This window comes from Lactuca virosa, chromosome 8 (genome assembly GCF_052849685.1).
Source record: "Lactuca virosa cultivar CGN04683 chromosome 8, Lactuca_virosa_CGN04683_v6, whole genome shotgun sequence".
NCBI classification, from domain to species: Eukaryota; Viridiplantae; Streptophyta; class Magnoliopsida; order Asterales; family Asteraceae; genus Lactuca; species Lactuca virosa.
This window is the reverse complement of record NC_136433.1, coordinates 332,559,588-332,580,411: the sequence shown is the minus strand read 5'-3', so window position 1 is coordinate 332,580,411 and position 20,824 is coordinate 332,559,588. Positions and strand designations below refer to the sequence as shown.

Genomic DNA, 20,824 nt, shown 5'->3' with positions numbered 1-20,824 from the left:
TTTAAGAATATCATTGTATGTTGTGGTTGAAATTTTAATGTAAATTAGATTAGATTCATATTATCGATCATATGTTATGGAAGGTGATATATATATAATATTTAATTAACTATTGTATACATGTTTGTATGTTCATGTTGCTTCAAAACAATAATTAATTAAAAATCATTGATATGTCATATTATCCATATTATCCATGTAAGCCTTTTTTAAAATGCAAATTGTCTATATTATCACTTTATATTTTAGTATATGTTTAACATTTTAGTTATAATAATAAGTGTTTTTTAAAAGTTTCTTTCACTTATTAATAATAAAAAGTGGTTTTAAAATTAATAAGCAATAATTATAAATAATAAAATCAAATTACATGGATATGTCATATTATCCATGCAAGTCTCTTTTGAAATGCAAATTGTCTATCTTATCACTTTATTATTTAGTGTATGTTTCACATTTTAATAATAATATTAAGTTTTTCTTAAAAGTCTTTTTTAACTTATTATTAATAATAAGTGGTTTAAAATTAATGAATAACAATTTTAATTGATAATAACATCAAATTATAAATTACATTTAGCTATAAATAAATTGTATTTTAAATGAACATTTTTATTGAAATTAGAAAATGATCACATAAGTAAATATATAATTAATCAATAATAATAATTTTTAGAAATAATACTAAATATATAATTATATTTGATTTTATTAATGAGGAATGTGGGTTGATGTCAATGAATATTATTGTTCAAAATAATTGAGATTATATATATATATATATATATATATATATATATATATATATATAATCTCAAAGTTAATGTCAATAACATAACTATTTTAAACATATATTTTTCAATATTTTAACAATATATTTTTAATCTTCGCTGCGCAACGCGCGAGAATTCGTTCGTCTAGTATATATATATATATATATATATATATATATATATGTATATATATATATATATAAACCGTTTTTATCTCCTTCCGTCAAAATCAAATCTACAGAGTTTATTTCATGACACGTATCCTATCTTCAAACATAACGTACAACAACAGGTGTTTGTAACTTCGCCTATAACGTCTCGAATCCGCTATATAAAGTATTAAATATCCAAACGATTCATCGACTGCCCTTTTCCTCTAAGCGCTACTCCAGATTCCTCCCCCAATAATCGACCGAGAGATGCGTCCGTTAACATCACAACTTTCTTCCACCAAACACGATTCTTCGGGACAATTGGGTTTTCACCGATCGCCTTTCCCAATACACCACCATAGATAACCCCTCACCATGATTCTCTATGTAGTTTTTTTTACTACACCTGCTTCTTTCTTTTTATTGATCAAATTTCTTTTCTGATGGTGCACCTAAAACTGAATCGAACATTTTTTCTAATTCTCAGGTATTCATCCATCCCATTGAAAGGTAATTCATAAATATCACTACTTTTTTCTAAAACATCTTTGCTTTTTTCCTTCTTTTTATATGAATTGGATATCTAATTGATTCATGGATTGAGTTTCTATTTCTCTTTTTGGATTGATTGATTTTTTGTGAGTAAGTTTTTGTCAGATTATGTCTAATAGACGTGTGTATTCAGAATTTGGGACCATCGGATAGTTTAATACGATTACTTCTTTATGGGGGTATACATATACATTGGGAAGATTTGGAATATGTCTTGCTAAAGAAGAATTTGATTATGCTCATAACGTGTTTGATGAAATGCACAGGAGGAGTTTCATCTTTTGAACCTTAACTATTAAATGACAAGAAGAAAATAAATGGCTGATTTTCTATTAGTTTTTTTTATCAGTGCCTCAATGTCTATGTTTGATTTAGTCATGGCTTTAAATCATCGTAACACGACAACCATTAAATGTGTTATAGATGTTTGAATCTGATACATTTTAATTTGATAACGATAGGAAGATTGTTTAGAGAGGTTACAAAACAGATTAGATTTTGCATATATATATATATATATATATATATATATATATATATATATATATATATATATATATATATATATATATATATATATATATATATATATATATATATATATATATATATTTCAGTTCCAGAATAAGTATCCATGAACAAAAAATTAATGAAACAATGAAGGTTTGGTCTCATATTTTTGGTTTTGATTATTGCCTTAGAATACATTTATGACATTAAGGAAAACTGCATCTCCTAAAGAATAGCTCCATGTTGAAATTTTAAGCAGTGGAATGAAATGAGTTGGAAAATAAAAGATCCTTCTACTGAGTTATGGTAAAAAAAAAAATTCTAATAGCTTCTCATTTATTTGTGATAAATATAATCGTTATTGGTGTTAAATTACTGCATTTTTTCACAGAAATCATTCCAAGATATTCATAGAAATCATGAAGGTGACCAGTTTATGTGGGAATATCCTTTTGTTGTTGTTGGTGTCGGTATCACATTCATGTCAAATGCGCTTGACCTTGAAGTAGGACAAGTAACTATAAAATAAATTTAGAAAATTATGATTGTGATTTATAAGTTTATAATTTTTTTTTTCTTTATGCAGTAACACCATAGACGTTGATTGGAGCTTTACTTTTACAAGTTTCTTTTAGGTATACACATTTTAATTGTCATTATACAAAATTGTACAATTTTAATATCTTGTCTTATTTTAGTTTATTTGTGCTCCCATATATACCAAAAGCCCATTTATAATCCATGGTGACAATATTGTATTTGGTTTTTCCAAGTGGTAAAGTTAAGTTGGTGTCGTTCTTACATTCTTTGACTAAAAGAAATTTTATATATGTTTGTTTAGATCAAAATCAAATCATGATAAAAAGAATCAAGTATGTTACAAAATCAAATTATTCTAGGCAAGCAAGTTTGAGACTTCCTAAAATTGGAGCATTGTTACAAAAATAACTATGTGATTTCTTCACTTCAACCCAACCACAAAAAAAATTATGACTTCTTTCATTTTGACAAAACAAAAGTAGATAAGGTCCAATGCTGATACTAGTGGTTTATGTCATTTGTAAAACCTAAAGATGTTGATCAAGTTGAGACTACTCAATGAAAATGAAAATATGAAGTGCAATGATAAAACGAAATCATAATTTGAAATAGTAACAAGAATTTTGTAACAATATGAATTTACTGAGCAATCCATCATACATTTCAATAAACAGCATAGATTTCCCTTTGTGCTGCATCATCATCCACTAACATCACTTTGTATGTAAACATACATTTTTTTTATTATTTATATACAATTCGTATAGAAATTGTAACCAGAAAGTATGTTTCGAACCTATTTCATGATTTATTGTTATTTGAAAAATGGAATCGTGGAGTTTTTTTGTTGGTAATTGTACCAATTGTGTTCAATATATTTCTGATTGCAGATTATAATGGGATGCAGTCACCTGGGATGATCTGCAGTCGTTTGACCTTTTAACATAATTGAATGTAAACTGTAATATAGCTATATAATTTTTAATCGTAAGAAATCCATGATTTTACTTGTAATTTAACTTTTTTTTTGGTAAAAATAATTGAATGTTTTTACTATAATCTCATTTTATGTTTAATTGTTTTTGTTTTGTCAATAAAGAGTTCTATGATCATTATTAAATATAATATAGAATTGAATTGAGATTACCACATGATAATTTTATATTTTTACATAGCTCATATTTATGTTAATTGGTCTCATACCTACCCTTAGGCCAATGTTAATTGCATCCATATTTCTAATTATATTTTTATTTTGTGAACTTCTCGATACATACAATGTTACTTAATAAAACGACATTCCTAATTTATTTCAATTGTTGAATAATTTTTTTTTCTGTGCAGGTCAACAACATGGAAGATGCTGATCAACTTTTTAGGTGCATTTAATTCTGAATTATTTGGAATATATTTATGTAAAATCATTGTATAGTAAAGTACGTTGTTGTTTTATGCTATGTGTCTTATACTTGGATGCCCAATACCAATAACGTCTGTCATAGAAGATTTGTAAAAAAACAAATTAAACAAACCTCCTTGGGCCGTGTCAAGCACGATAGTTTTTCAACAATATTCTGAAACACTACACAAGGGCCATGCTTAGCACGGGCCTCAAAGTTTTCTAGTATATATATATATATATATATATATATATATATATATATATATATATATATATATATATATATATATATATAGAGAGAGAGAGAGAGAGAGGGAGAAGTATGTTCAATCGAGAACATTTCTTATTGCAAGAACATTTGATAACAAATTTTGACTACTAATTTTTAAATGTTGAAATTTAATGATATGTTAAAAAAGTATTTTAATTTTATTAGAACATAATTAGAACTTTATTTTTATTTTTATAGACATTCTCTTTCTTCTTTCTCTCTTTACGTATCTCTCTCATCTTTCTCTCTCTATGTATCTCTCTCCTATTTCTCTCTCTACATATCTTTCTCTCTCTACATATTTCTCTTCTATTTCTCTCTCTACGTATCTTTCTCTCTCTACATATCTCTTTCTCCCGTTTTTCTCTTTACATATCTTTCTCTCTCTACACATCTTTCTGGGTAATTTGAACCAACATCACCATTGACGGAGCTCATCATTAACTATCTCTCCCGCAAGTCCCAATCGACAGTGAAGTTGATCTCTACAAAGACGGTCTATGAGAGCTTCCAGGTAGTAATTTTTCAGTGTATACACCTGCGTTTTTTCAACCTAAATTGACTCGATTTCTAATGAAATTAAGCTATAATGAACGACTAATCGATGTCTAATACTTGATTTCACATCATAGAAGACGTTCCACTTGAAAAATTCCCGTATGTTTTCCTGTTGTTGATGAATTACGAACTTTCTTGTTCATTTGCTTGCTTTTGTGAGGAATTATATGTAGAGTTGGATTGTTTTTATTGAAAATTGTAAGCTCTATGGGTTCAATTGGAGTCTATTAGAGAGTTGATGGTCACTGTAGGATTTCATGCACACCAGGTGTTTGTCATATTGTCTGAAAGAACCGAAAAAGTGTGAAAGTGGCATTTTATGTGAAAATCCTTAACTTTGAACCCTCATTAAGCCATGCATTAAGGCCCTTAGTTTAAATTGAATTTCACATCTCTATATCCTAATAAGTAACCAAAAATCATGTTAAAAGTGATAAACCTAAGGCTTAACCATTAATTACTTAATAGAACACCAAAAGTGATTAAGAAGCTATTATGATCAATTTTCCCAAATATGTCCTTTAACTACTAAAATCCGTGTAGGTCAATAAGAACATCTAAAAATCATGAGACTTAGTTTTCCGGAAATCTTAGTGTGTCTAGTTTCTTCAAACATTGAATCACATTTCGATATTCTAACTCCTTGAGGGGTAAAATTTGCAATCTTCTCAGGCTGGTCCATGTTGTCAAAAATTTCATGCATTGTCTTCAAAAAATCATAATAAATTCATCAGAACTTCAAATGCTAAAATTCGAAAGCCTATGGTTAGATATGGATGTATAGTTTCCCACATATAAAGGAACTGATGTAATCCTTAGAAGATTGGTACAGTTTATTCCAAGAGTGTTGAGTGGTCCAGAAAGTGACAGCTTGAAGTTACTAATTTGTAAATTTAATATAAAATCAACCAAAAATCGTTAGAACGAGATATTTATATTTATGAATAGATAAAAGGGGGTAATTTACCAATATTATTTTATTGAAATTTAAGAATGGGTTGAAAAGTATGAAAACAGATCCCAAACAGAGCACTACAATCAAAAAGAAAATAAGGAAATATGTACATAAGTTTTATAAGAGTAATACAACAAAGCACAAGCTAAATAATGTTATAATTGTTGTGTAGGTTCTCGAAAAGGAAATGATACATCTAGCTCACGCTAGCTAATTTTCAAGTTCAAGGAGGTGAGTTACACTAACTCTCCTATTATGTAGGCATTACTTTTTTTATGTTATTGTTCATGGATACCCTAATCCGGTAGAGTGAACAAGGAAAGGCAGAATGTAGTTTGTTCTCTAGTGAGACAAGCAGACAAGATTTATATCCGCGTTCTCGATTTGTTAATTGTTCTCGTGTATTAAATCACATGTGATTATATGATCTAATCACATATGACTTATATGCACAAAATTCATTTTTATGTTTTCGATTCAATAGTTGTTCTTTGTCCATATTAATCATATGTGATTAAATACATAAAATGACATGATTAGTTACATAATAGCAACTAGATTAAATACACGATAACAACTTTTTAATTGAGAACGCGAATTTGAATCTTATTCACATAAATCATATGTGATTAGATACGTATAATCACATGTGATTAAATACATGAGAACAATTATTGAATCAAGAACACGAAAATGAATATTTTACACATAAATCATATGTGATTAGATACATATAATCACATATAATTATATACACGAAAACAACTATTGAATCGAGAACACAAAGATAAATATTGTCCACATATATCATATGTGACTAAATACATATAATCACATGTAATTATATGTATCTAATCACATAGAATTATATGGAAAATATTCATGTTCGCTTTCTCGATTCATTTGTTGTTCTTGTGTATTTAATTACATGAGATTATATGTATCTAAACAGATATGATTTATATGGACAATATTCGTTTTCAGAATATCGTTAAATAGTTGTTCTTTTACATTTAGTCACATATGATTTATGTACACAAGATTCATTTTCGTATTTTCGATTCAATAGTTTTTCTTTTTCCACATTAATCATATGTGATTAAATAAATCTAATCACGTGTGATTATATGAATCTAATCACATATGATTTATATGGACACAATTCATTTTTGCTTTGTCGATTCAATAGTTGTTCTCATGTAATTTATCACATGAAATTACATGTATAATTGTATGTGATTAAGTACATGAGCACAACTATTGAATCGAGAAGGCAAAAATGAATCTTGTACACCTCAAATCATATGTGATTATATATACATATAATCTGTGACAACCCGAAAATTTCTATCTTGTAGGTCAATTCAATCAATCAAAAGTCAGACTTGTTTCTATTACCTTTTAGCCTTGTTAAGGGTCATTTTAATGAGTTCTAAGCCTAGTACACTCAAGGATTGTGTGTTAGGAAGTGTTAGCTTGAGATCATTGAGTTGCAATCGAGCCGGAAACACCCTCGCAAGTAGTTCACGACCGTGAACCCATATTGGGCCGTGAACTCATGTTATATACATGAGTTTTAGCCATTTTTGATTCATTTCTCACCTCTTGGCTGTGAACCTCTCAAGTCTCTCTCAAGTATCATCCACAAGAACTTAAATATTTCATTCTTAAACACGCCTTTCCTTTGCTACTCCATAGAAGCCTACTAGGATCTTCAAACACTTACCAAAACACCAAGATCTTCAAGTGTTCTTCATAATTTGGGCCGTGAACATCAAGTGGGTCGTAACCATTCAAGTTGGGCCGTGAACCATTCAACTTGGGCCGTGAACCATCCTTCCTTTGGGCCGTGAACACCACAAGCCCAGCCGTGAACACCCTTTCAGCCTCCTAACTTGCTTCTAGCACTCTTTTGGTGAGTTATTCTTGCATCCTAGGTTGTTTCCCAATCACCTTTGTAGTTAGATTCACTAATTACATGCCAATATGTATCATTATATGTCATTTAGGACTCGTTTGTGCATCAGGACTTCATTTGTGGAACTTATCATACTTACTCGAATCTTCAATTGAATCACCCACATAAGGTGAGTTCATACCCCTATAATCTATCTTTTAAATGTTTTTAAATGCTTTTAAGGGGGGGGGGGGAATACACGTTGAACACAATATAATTGTGTTAATATTTACCTGTGATAACCATCACATTAAAGGACTTCTTATGCTTTTGTAAGTGATCAAATCAATTCAAAAGCACTTTTAAAAGATGTTAGATTGTTACTTATAAAACTCCGTTTTTAAAGTACATGCTTAACTCAGTAGATAATTGAGTCTTTTCTACAGGCCAGTAACAGTTCAAAACAAACATACTAGTAAACTATAATATGTACAGTTTAGGGATTCAGTTCATACTATAACTAGAACAGGAAGGAACATACTATAACTAGAACAGGAAGGAACATACTATAACAAGAACAAAATAACAATAATGTGAAATGTGACAACCCGAACCTTTTTCCGTTACCGATAGCAAATTTCCGTTAATCAAATTTGAATTTTATTGAGTCTCGTCAAATTCCTTTGGTTTGGAAATTCATTTAGCTATATAATTGAACTTTATATATGAGTCGGGACCAAAACCACGCGAAATTTCAAGTTTTCCTTCGAACAAGGCAACAGTTCACGACCTGACTGGAGTTCACGGTCGTAAACCCGTTTGCGGTCAGTGCCAGGTGGTCCCCACCACCGACCATACCCCCAGCCTATATATATGGAATCCCCACCTTCATTTAACCTTCTTGGCCGAAAACATTCTCGTTCTCTCTCTCTACCTCTCGACCGTAAACTCCAAAACACCCTCATTTCTCCCAAAAAATCATCAGGAATCACTTCTAGAAGTTGTTGAGGAGCATCTAAACATATTTTCATCGAATCCAGCATCCTTGTTCTTGAGTTTACAACCTTACACACTTCAAACCTTCAAAGGCCTTAAACCCTTCAAGAGGCTGTTCACGACCGTAAACAGTTCACGGCCGTAAACCCCCTTCACGGCCGCAAACCTTCCCTAAGTGGTGAATTAGACTAAAAAACCGTTTTCCTCGATTCAATCAAGTCCCGGTAACATTCCTTAACCGAAAGCAAGTGTTTTTCTAACATTTTATCTAACGAAATCGCTAATTTAGATACATATGTGTATTTAATTGTTATTAGGATTTCGTTAAGTGCCACATACAACAACTCGAGGGTCTTCATTTCCAGTCCGTTTGTTCGACGTTTGCACACAACTAACAGTGAGTTCATACCCCTATATTTTCTGAGGTTCGACGTTTGCACACAACTAACAGTGAGTTCATACCCCTCATTTTCACAAAACATGTTAAGATACAAACTTTACAAGCACGGTTTTCAAACAAAGGAACAAATTTATGAATTATAAAATAAAAGGTACTATTTTATAAGGATTCATGTTAACAACAAAAAGGGGTTTTCATAGTATTATTCATGAATTCGTTGAGAGAACTACAAAGTGAGACACGTCTTCTGGGAAGTCTACGTAACCAGAGTCTCCTGGAGGGAGAGCGTGAGTTTGTGTATAGATCTATACGGGAGTGACAATCCCGCACCCCGACTATTAGCTACAGTCAACCTGGGGTGACAAACGTCATTCAGTTCACGACGTCCGAAGTACGTCGTAATGTTTATCATCCATAGTATGGTTATAAGAAGTCACAGGTGAAACAATGACTCGTTCACGTAATAATATACCTAACAAACAGTCAACATGGTTAGTAACTATGTGATGACTTAGTATGTACATTAGGGTAATATGAAATTAACATCCGACATGTAGTGGGATGTGTGATATCCGCCTCATTTCCTGTTCCTTGTTTGGTTGTGGGCTTAGGGCAGAATCACCCAATCCACTGTCTGTTCGATCTAGATTCCTATAACTCGTATGTACTAAGTGATCATAGGAGGGTATTAACAACACTTTCAGTATACAGAACAACACGTTCTCAACTAGTTTTATTTATGTAATAAGACTACTATACATTACTGGTGGTAGCCAGGGTTTTCAAATAGAACAATGCTTAAACAACATAAATATGGTAGATACTTGTACTCTACGATTTGGAACAGATAATTCAATAACTTACACTTAGGGAAAATATAGGATTTTCCAGGATAAACATCAGTACATTACAAACAATTGGTTTACTATTCAAGTAACGAATATTCATTATTAATTCTATAATTCCTTAGTTTATGCATCCGGGTTACGTATGAAGAATATCCGATAGACTGTGGAATGTGTGGTTTCCGCCTCATTCCCTGTTCCTTGTTTGGTTGTGGGTTTAGGGAAGATCCACACAATTAACTATCCATTCGATATTGGTTTATACGTAACTAGTATGAACTAAGTAGTTATAGAAAGAATGGGTTTAATCATGCTTTACATAAGAAAATATTGGATTTTCTTGAGGAACAATATCAACAGGTATCAAAGGACCAATACAGTTAACTTTGTAAGTATCTAGTGAATACTTCAGGATTATGTACATAAGGATCCGACAACCAGTTGAATGTGTAGCCTCCGCCTCATTTCCTGTTCCTTGTTTGGTTGTGGGCTTGGGACAGAACCACACAATCGATTGTTTGTTCGATCTGGATTGTATATGATTTGTATACACTAAGTACTCGCAGGAGGAACTAGTAAGAATCATTTTTACTTAAAATTCATTACATAAGAAAATATAAGGTTTTCTGGATAAACAGAATGCACTTTTCGAAAGAACAAAGAACAGTTTTCCAAAACAAAATGCTTATGAACACACCAGCTTTATGCTGACGCTCTTTCAAAACCTACTTGTATTCTCAGGACACTAGTAGACAGGTACACGCACCGGGCTCAAGAAGATGGAGCATAGTAGCTTCAAGTCCTTACTTGTTATTTACTTTTGGAGTCAATCGTGTATGATTCAAATACAATGTAAACATTATACTATTAATGCAATGGTTGTTGTTGCTTTGATTACTATTATCCAATTGTTGTGATACTATACATGACGTCCTCCGCCCCCGAACGTTTCCGTCGTTCCGGTTTGGGGGTGTGACATGAAACTACTACTTCACGGCATAACAATATACTTGTTATGTCGCGTTTTGTAACCAGAGTCTCCTGGAGGGAGAGCGGGCATTGTGTGTATAGCTCTATACGGGACTGAAAATCCCATATCCCAACTGTTAGCTACAGTCCGACAGACAAGCCAAGGGGTGACAAATGTCACATTAGTTTCGACTCCAGCAAGTCGTCGTGTTAAATACTAGTCAATCAACATGGTTATAACCACATCACATTTTAACCTTAATTAACAATTTGGGTTTAAGGTAGTTAGTGCTTCAGTAGTTACTTTATATAACATTACTGTACACTTTCATTTTCCCATTACATTCGTATAGTGATATTCTCACATAAAAGGTAATGCAAACTATTTTCTAGTAAAGATAGTTATAAACTTGGGAAAACATACATTCTTACGAGAGAACAAACAAACAAAACAGTCAGGTCTTGGTACATTCAGTTAGAAGGGGGCCTATATTGCTAAGTTTATGATTCCTTAGTTTATACATTAGGGTTATATATTAATCAGATCCGACAGGCAGTAGGATGTGTTCTTTCCGCTTCATTTCCTGTTCCCTGTTTGGTTGTGGGCTTAGAGCAGATTCACCCAGTCTAATATCTATTCGATCTTAGTTATATATATAACCCGTATACACCAAGTAATCATAGGGAGTAACAGGTATGGATCAGGTCATGGCATACAAATTCAGTATACCGCTTTCTAGTACAAAAACATACTTTTCGGATAGAACATTAAGTAGGTGAAACTAGAAACTTATCTGTAAATGGTTTAATTCACATTATTAAACTAGTATAACTTAAAGGACCTTAGGTTGTTTATTCTATAATACCTTAGTTTATACATCAGGGTTATATATAATTAATATCCGATAGACAGTTGAATTTGTGTTTTCCGCCTCATTTCCTGTTCCTTGTTTGGTTGTGGACTTAGGGCAGATTCATACATTTAACTGTCTGTTCGATATTAGATTATACATAGCTAGTATAAACTAAGTGATTTTCTTAAAGAATGTTTTCATCAAATATAAAAGATCTAGTAAAGTTAACTCCGTAAGTACCAAATGAATACACCAGGGTTATATACAATGAAGATATAACAAACCATGGGATGTGTGACTTCTGCCTCATTTTCTGTTCCTTGTTTGGTTGTGGGCTTAGGGCAGATTCACACAATCGATTGTCTGTTTACTCTGGATTTTATATAACTTGTATCCATTTAGTACTCATAGAAGGAATTGTAGAGTCATTTTTACTTATCATTCATCACATCAGAAAATATAGGATTTTCTGGAGGAACATGCGAACTTTTCTAAAGAACTTACAATTTACTTTTCATAACAAAAATATTTATGAACTCACCGGCTTAAATGCTGATCTACTCTTTCAAAATAACTTGTATTCTCAGGAAACTAGTAGACATGTACGCGCACTAGGATTCAGAAGATGGAGTATAGTAGCTTCATGTCTTGTTTTGTTATTTACTTTTGGAGTAAATCTTTTGTGAATCAAATACATGTAAACACTTTAATATTAATGCAATGGTTGTTTTGTTACTTTGATTACTATGATGCATGTGTTGTGATACTAAGCATGACGTCCTCTGCCCCCGAACGTTTCCGCCGTTCTGGTTTCGGGGTGTGACAGATTGGTATCAGAGCATTGTTTATAGTGAACTAAGTATATCAACCTATTAAAGATATACAACTATAAATACAATGGGGCCGAAGTGCTCTGACTAAAAGTATATTTTTTAAATATAACAATATTTTATAAAAGTATACTTACCTGCATACATATATACATACTAGCACAAGTATCACGAGAAGAACAGAACAGAAGTATTTAAAGGCTGGACACTGCGGTCAAACGTGGACAGTTATGTAATCATATATGGGATCAATATAGCCTGATCAACTATATTTATTTGAGATATGACCAACATGTGTTTGGGAGTGATGTGGTGTTGCAACAGTCTTAAAACTTACCTAACTCTATACACAAGGGATTTCTAGATCAGAACATAAAGTTAAAATACTATAGGAGTATTTTATGATACTATAAGATAACAACAAGTTTAAAACTTACCAAGTTCATATATTATTAAAATTCTATAGGAGTATTTTAGGCACTATAAATAACTTATGTGAAAATTAAAAAGACCCTTATTGGTAGGTCTATAATTTTGGAGTGTATACTCCCAAGGTTTTATATAATTGAGATTTTATAGACTTAGAATTTGTGATCTATGCTCTACTTCATGTTCCTTGTTTTGTTGTGGTTTTAGAGTAGGATCACTTATTCTAAGGTCTATTTAATCTTAAATTATATACAAATTGTATACTTTGCACAATTATAGGAGGACCTGGTAAGGATCACCCCATAATGTTTCACTTAATCTCATACATTCTTTAGACACTTCCATTCTCGCACGACAAACCTAGACAGATGTAACCACTCCATCATAGCAGTCAGCAGAGGAGTCTAGGAGAAACAAAAAGAGATTCAAGAGGAGTTTTCCAAGGAGGGATCAGCCGAAGAAACCAAAACATCCTCTGCGTCACACTAATAAATAATAACCTTAAATGACTTAGTGAGCTAGTGAATACACTACTCACACTATGTGTTAGGATTATTTCATTTCGTACAGCCAGTAATGGATATTCAATTCACAGAGATTCATTCGAGGATAGCCGCTTCTGATTCATAAAGTTTATTTTATATAGACTCTCATTATGATTGTTTGTCAGAACCCTACGAAAGTCAGAACCGGATACACTAAGAACTAGGATAACTTAGTCATTCAACTTTCGACTTATAACCACTGCTATAAACTTATTTCCGTCTCATCTTTGTATTCTTTTTAGCAAAAGATGTCTCGCGATAGACCTGTAAGGCGTGTAGACAATAGCACAATAGAGAATCCACCACCACAATACGACCCAGCTGCACTCCAAGCAGCGGTAACAGCCGCAGTAACAGCTGCTATAACTCACATCCGTGAAAGTAGTATCAGTGGATCTGGTAGTGGTACCCACCTAACTAACCTCGGAGTTACCCGTGGACACCCACGGGAGTGTTCATACAAGGACTTCATGAACTGCAAACCCAAATCCTTTAATGGAAATGGGGGAGTCATTGCTCTGATGTGATGGTTCGAGAAAACAGATTCGGTCTTCAAAATCTATCTGTGCCCAGAAGGGAGCAAAGTGAAGTTTGTTGCCTGCACCTTCTCCGACAGAGCCCTGATATGGTGAAATGGCCATGTTAAGTCACTGACCCTATCAGTGGCTAACTCTATAGGTTGGAAGAACCTAAAAGAGACGATGTTGGAAGAATATTGCCCAAGAGGCGAAGTTCAAAAGATGGAACAAGAGCTATGGGAGCATACCATGGTCGGCTCAGACATAGTAACCTACACTGACAGGTTTAGCGACCTGGCAGCACTGTGCCCCGGGATGGTGTAAGAGTTAAAATGTTGTAATTAGTCGAAATGTATTTGGTACTCTTCGAATGTTTTGTAATCTATTTTACTAAGGCGCATTTATTCGAAGCTTAAGTGTCTATGCCTTAGTATATTTTTTGTACGCTTTATGTTCCCTATAAATAGGGATATTTACTAGAGTTAGAAAAGAGTTTTTACAGACCTGTCTTTGTACTCTGTAAACATTCGAAAGCGTAATAGAGCTGAAACAAGATCATATTTACATACGGTGTTCAATTTCACATTCTTACTTGATTTTATACTCTGATTCATTTTATATTCGATTCTACGATTCATCAATTGGTATCAGAGCAGGAATCACATATGTGATCTGATTTTCATCTATTCAAAAAGTTTTTGAATCAAATTTTTGGTTCAAAAGTTTCCGCACTTTTTGATAGTGAAAAATTTGTCTAGATTTTAGATTGTGATTTGATTCTACATTTGAATTGTTGAATCGAGTGTTCTTCTTGTAATTCCGATTTGATTGAACCAGTTTGTTTTTAAATTTCCAAATCTTCTTAAAAATTTTCAAAATCATCTTCCGTACAACAATGGCGAGCTTCAATCTCAATTCGATGACCTCGTTTTCTCATTTGTTAGGATCATCAACCAAAATTCCAATGCTAATCCCTGAATATTATGATCAGTGGGTTGATCGTATGTAGGATTATCTGAATGGTCTTGATGAAGAATTATGGTCATGTATCTCTGGAAATGTCAATGTTCCAGTGAATGTTCAAGCAATTGGATCATCTTCTACAAGTTCTGGTGTTGATAATCAAACTGATCGTTTGAAGAAACTGGAGAAGAGGTGTATTAGGGAATTGCGAGGAGCTTTACCTCCAGTTGTGTACAATTATGTAAGGAGTTGTACAACTGCAAAAGAAATCTGGAACAATCTGAAAGATAAGCTTCAAGGAAGTGAGAAGACGAAAATCAATTCAGTCAAACAGTGTTTGGTCGAGCTGAAAGATTTCAGACAAAAAGAAGGTGAAACAATTGAAGTCTACTATGATCGAATGAACGAGTTAATCTATCGTTGTAATTGCTATGGAATTACCAGGACTTCAATGGAATTCAATCTCATCTTTGTGATGGGTCTTCGAAAAGAATGGAGAAGCGTGAGTATGATGATGAAGAATCAGCAAAGTTTTGATACATCAACTCTCAATGATTTGTACAATCAGTTGAAGACACACGAAACTGAGGTAAATGAAATTGCTGAGGAAACGAAGCTGAATTTGGGAGGTCCATTAGCACTTGTGTCAAAGATATCTGAGAAAGAAGCTGAAAATGGTGATTCTGAGGAAGAAGAGGGATTCATCATGAATTCGGATGATGAGGCAATAGCATTTTACTCGAATAATCGTGTTAAGAAGTTTTTCAAAAATCCGTTCAATCCGAAGGCTAAGCTTGCTGAGGTAAAAGGAAGTACTGTGAGTAAAACTGTTGTTGAGGAGAAAAAGAAGGTTGAGAAGAAAGATTCGAAAATGTATGAAGGAAAGAGTGAGAAGAAGCTAAAAGGTGATGTTGGTATTGATTTTCATTATTGCAATGGAGCCAATCATCTTGCGAATGATTGGATGCTTCGGAAGAAGGATGAGAGAAAGAATAAAGTAAAATATGAGGCTTATTATGCGGAAAGGCTTGAGGAGGTTCGTGCGAAAGCTAAAAATTTATCACTGGTCGCAAGGGGTGAACAGGAGGAGGATGGAACTTATCAAATCTGGTCATACGGATCAGACGATGAAGAAATGAGGAATCCAACACATGGAGTAATGTATGCGAAGATGGAGGAGGACTCAGATGAAGAGGAATTCAAAGTGAAAGGAAGATGCTTCGTATCCAAAACAGCACACAAATCTCGAATGACAACAAAGGTACGTAATATTCTCGAATCTTTTAATATTCCTGCACATGCTTATGACTCTGAACTAATATCTTTTGATGAGACAGTTACTTATTTTGATTCAATTGTTGTGTCTGCTAGCAATGAGGCCAACAAGTTGTCCATGGAGTTATTAGAGACCAAAAAGCGATTAGACATGAAAATAAGTAAAATTGATTGTTTGGAATTACAGATAACAAATATTATGTGTGATAGGGATACTTTATCAAATGAAGTCAAACTTTTGCTAGCACAAAGAAATATATACTGTAATTCTGCTAAGAGACTTTATGGCAAATTAACTGATTTACATCATTCATGTGAAATAAGTAAAGAGAAACATAGAAAATTACTACCTTTTCTAGCATACGAAAGAGCTAAGGTAGATAATATTTCGTATGATTGTGAGAAAATAATAGCTGATTTTGACAAAGTTCCTGATGATAGATATAAATATGGAATTATCAAAATTGATGAATGTCTTGATGCGAATGAATTAGTTAACATAGTGAATGATACTTTGACTAAATCTGAACAAATTCAAATTTTGAAAAAGACTGAGAATTCAACATCTGATTCTCAATCTAATTTTGCTTATATTGAAGATAATTCTGACAATATTAGTGAAATTAGTGATCTTGAGGATGTTGATTGTTCCCAGTTGTCTGTTGTTAATGTTACATCAACATTTAAAGGGAAAGAAAAAGTTAAGGATTTGATGGTTAAGAAAGAAATTGATAAACCCTCAACTTCGAAAGTTTGTGATATGAACTTCGTGGATCTCAGAGACAGTCAAATTGATGATAGCGATGATGAAAATGAAGAGCAAAATTCGAAGGTAAAGAAATCTTCGAAGGAAGAAGACATTCCTCAAATTGTGGTTGATCAAGTATATGGTGATACACAAAAGTTCGAAAAGGTGATGAATGAACAAGGTGCTCAATTTCTTGAAACGAATATTGTGGTTTATCCAAATTTCAAATGTACAGATGATGTCATTTTCCCAAATCAAGTGTTCGTAACTACTAGAAATGTTGAGAATGTCAAACCAGAATTAAAGAAGTTAGTTGAAGAGGATAATTTGAAAACAACAGACGAAGGTTTTTTCGCAAATCAAAGCACAGTTGAAAACAACCTAACAAAGAATTCGTACGTTTTTCAACGTCAAAAACCACAAAGAAAATGGGTTGAAAAATCAAAAATTGAAAAAGAAATTTCAAAACCAGTTGTAGTGGAAAATGAAAATGTTGTCAAACTAAACACCAAGGAATTCAAAGATCAAATTGATAAATTTTCGAAAGAAAATAACATTTCAAAAAGACAAGCTAGGAAGAAAATATTTTGGCAGACTATTGAGTCTCAAAAGATGTCAAATGAAACGACAAAACCTGTTAAGACTGTGAATTCAGCAACTTTTTCAGACAAAAAGAAAAATCCCGCTCAAACAAATAAATATTTGTCTGAATCACAATCACCCAAAAATGTTTTCAAAGCTAAAAATTCATATTTTTCAACAAATAAACAACCTTCATCTCAACCAAATCATTCAAGGTCTGAAGTGAATAAACAACCAAAGTTTTCGAAAGTTTCAAAAACTACAATTTCAAGGAAATTTTCAAATGAATCAAATCCACCACCAATATTCTCTCACCGACAACATTTTAAATCGACTGTTAATACATCTTATGCTCAATCTTTTCTAACGAAACCAAAGTTGATTTCATTCCTCAAAAGCCAAATTTTCCTAATCACACGAAGAAACAAATGTTGAAAACTTCAAATGAAAAAGGGATAACTTCAAGGAAGAATATTGATCATTGGCTTGAAGGCAAAGGAAAAATATATCAGTCGAGTACATTTTCAAAGGAGCAAATTCACGAAGCCTATGAGAAGTATGTGAATACTTCATCAAACGGAAGTTCATCTTCTAAGGATTCGAACATATCAGTCAAAGCACGGAAACCAGTAGTGAAAGCAAAGAATGTACAATCACAAATTCAGAATACGAAGGGTAATGTCAGTGAAAATCCGAAACCATCAAAATCTTATGTTTCGGTTCCTTTAAATGATGATGTGAACTTAATTGATAGTCTCAAAACCAAAGTTTGTGATTGGGTTAAAAGTTCTTCATTACATTCGAAATTGAAATCTAATTTCCAAGGACCCAAAAAGCCTTGGGTACGTAAATTTTTTCACTAATTGTAGGTACTATGTGACGAGCAATATGATAATAAATGGTACATTGATAGTGGTTGTTCTCGTCACATGACTGGGAAGAAGGAGAATTTACGTGATTTTCGAAGCCTAAAGAATGCTGGAGTTGTGAAGTTTGGGAACAATCAAAAATGTCAAGTCAAAGGATATGGGAAGATAACAAACGAAAAATTCACAGTGAATCGTGTGGCGTATGTTGAAGGTCTTCAACATAACTTGATAAGTGTTTCCCAACTTGTTGTGGGCACTGGCAACACTAATGAAGTTTTACTTAAATCCAAAAGGAAAGGTGACATGTTCACTTTGGTCATCAATCCGATAGTAGGGAAACCTGCTATATGTCTTCTTTCGAAAGCAACATCAGACTTAAGTTGGCTTTGGCATCGAAGACTTTCTCATCTCAACTTTCGAAACATCAATAAACTTGTGGTACAAGATCTGGTAAGAGGTTTACCTGTACTTAAATTTGATAATGATTCTTTATGTGTAGCTTGTGAAGTTGGAAAGCAACATAAACAAGGTCATCCAATTACGATAGATTCGAAAATTGTCGCACCTCTGGAGCTCTTACATATTGATTTGTGTGGTCCATCAACAGTTTCAACACTAAACAAGAAAAGGTACATATTAGTCATTGTTGATGATTTTTCCAGATTTACACTGGGTTTATTTTCTCAGGCTTAAATCCGAGGTTGCACAAATCATGATTGACTTTATCAAAAAGATGGAAACAACATTGAAGAAGATTGTTCGAAAGATTAAGAGTGATCATGGAACTGAATTTAAGAACAATGTTCTTGATTCATTTTTGGTGGACAACGGGATTTCACATAATTTTTCATCTCCATACACACCACAACAAAATAGTGTTGTTGAACGAAGAAATAGGTCTCTATGCGAAGCGGCATGGACTATGCTGGCATATGCGAATCTTCCACAATACCTTTGGCCTGAAGCAGTATCCACCGCATGTTTTACTCAAAACAGATCTTTCATTCATCGGCGTTTTAACATCACTCCATACGAAATTCTCAACAATCGAAAACCTAATGTGAATTTTTTTCATGTTTTCGGATGCAGGTGTTTTATTATGAATCTCAAGGATACTCTTACGAAATTTCAAGCTAAAGCAGATGAAGGGATTTTCTTGGGATATTCGCATAATTCAGTCGCATATCATGTGTTGAACAAAAGAACACGAAAAGTGGAAGAAACTTTTAATCTTACATTTGATGATTACTATATTAAACAAACTGAAACGTATTTTGAAAATCATCCTATTCTAAAAGAAATAGAAGATGAATCTGAACCTTCACAAATGTTGGATATTGATTATGATTTAATTTTCGGTATTTCAGATCATGCTGTTGATGCTGAAATTAATGCCAATGATAATCATCTCCCTGAATTAACAAAGCTTACTGATGATTCAACATCAACTTCTCAAGAGATAGGCAAAAGTATGCAAAATAATCCAGTGGCGGGGGAGCAATTAGATTCGAACACTCGTATTGAGGAGGAGCATTCTTTCGAAGGGGAGAATGAGAGATTGAATGCTAATGTTGAGGGGGAGCATAATGTTGAGGGGGAACATAATGTTGAGGGGGAGCATTTAGAAAACATTGTAAATAATAATGATTTTGATGATGTTTATTCGATTGTAGGTTCAGAGAATGATGATTTATACGAAGATGCACCTTTGGACTTTGATCCAGCTTATCCACCAATGGAAAAGTGGACAAGAGATCATCCGAAGGATCAAGTAATTGGGAATCCGCAAGAGGGTGTTTTAACAAGAGCTCAAATTCGTGCAAAGAATGAGGTATTGAATACTCATCAAGAATTTTGCATGTTCAATGTTTTCATCTCTAAAATTGAACCAAAAACAGTTAAGGTTGCAATGGAACACTCAGATTGGGTTGTTGCTATGCAATCTGAATTGTCTGAATTTGAACGAAACAAGGTTTGGAGATTAATTCCTAAACCTGAAAATATTTCGATTGTCGGGTTAAAATGGATTTTTAAAAACAAAACCGACAAAGATGGAAATATCATTCGAAACAAAGCCAGATTTGTTGTTAAAGGATATTCACAACAAGAAGGAATCGACTATGAAGAAACTTTTACCCCTGTCGCAAGACTCGAGGTTGTTCGTATATTTCTGGCTTATGCAGCTCACAAAGACTTTGATGTCTATCAAATGGATGTGAAGTGTGCATTTTTAAGTGGAGAGCTTGAAGAAACAGTTTACGTGGAACAACCCCCAGGTTTTATTAACGAAGAATATCCAGATCATGTTTATATTTTAGATAAGGCAGTTTATGGTTTAAAACAAGCACCACGAGCATGGTATGCAACTCTTACTTCATTTTTGAAACAATC

At 33.0% G+C, this 20,824-nt stretch overlaps 1 long non-coding RNA gene across 5 annotated transcripts; it reads left to right on the top strand.

Annotated features, from left to right (window-relative positions):
• The first annotated feature begins 1,065 nt into the window (after window positions 1-1,065).
• Window positions 1,066-4,075, top strand: LOC145133623 (uncharacterized). 5 transcript variants are annotated; one of them, XR_013718651.1, is made up of 6 exons: window positions 1,066-1,312; window positions 1,413-1,435; window positions 2,179-2,293; window positions 2,379-2,492; window positions 2,574-2,622; window positions 3,418-3,623. It is a non-coding gene; the product is annotated as an uncharacterized LOC145133623 (long non-coding RNA). The 5 variants fall into 5 exon arrangements; XR_013718652.1 differs by lacking the exon at window positions 3,418-3,623 and adding an exon at window positions 3,872-4,075 and having other exon boundaries at window positions 1,066-1,435; XR_013718654.1 differs by lacking the exon at window positions 3,418-3,623 and adding an exon at window positions 3,872-4,075 and having other exon boundaries at window positions 1,066-1,435; window positions 2,379-2,501.
• The last annotated feature ends 16,749 nt before the right edge of the window (window positions 4,076-20,824 follow it).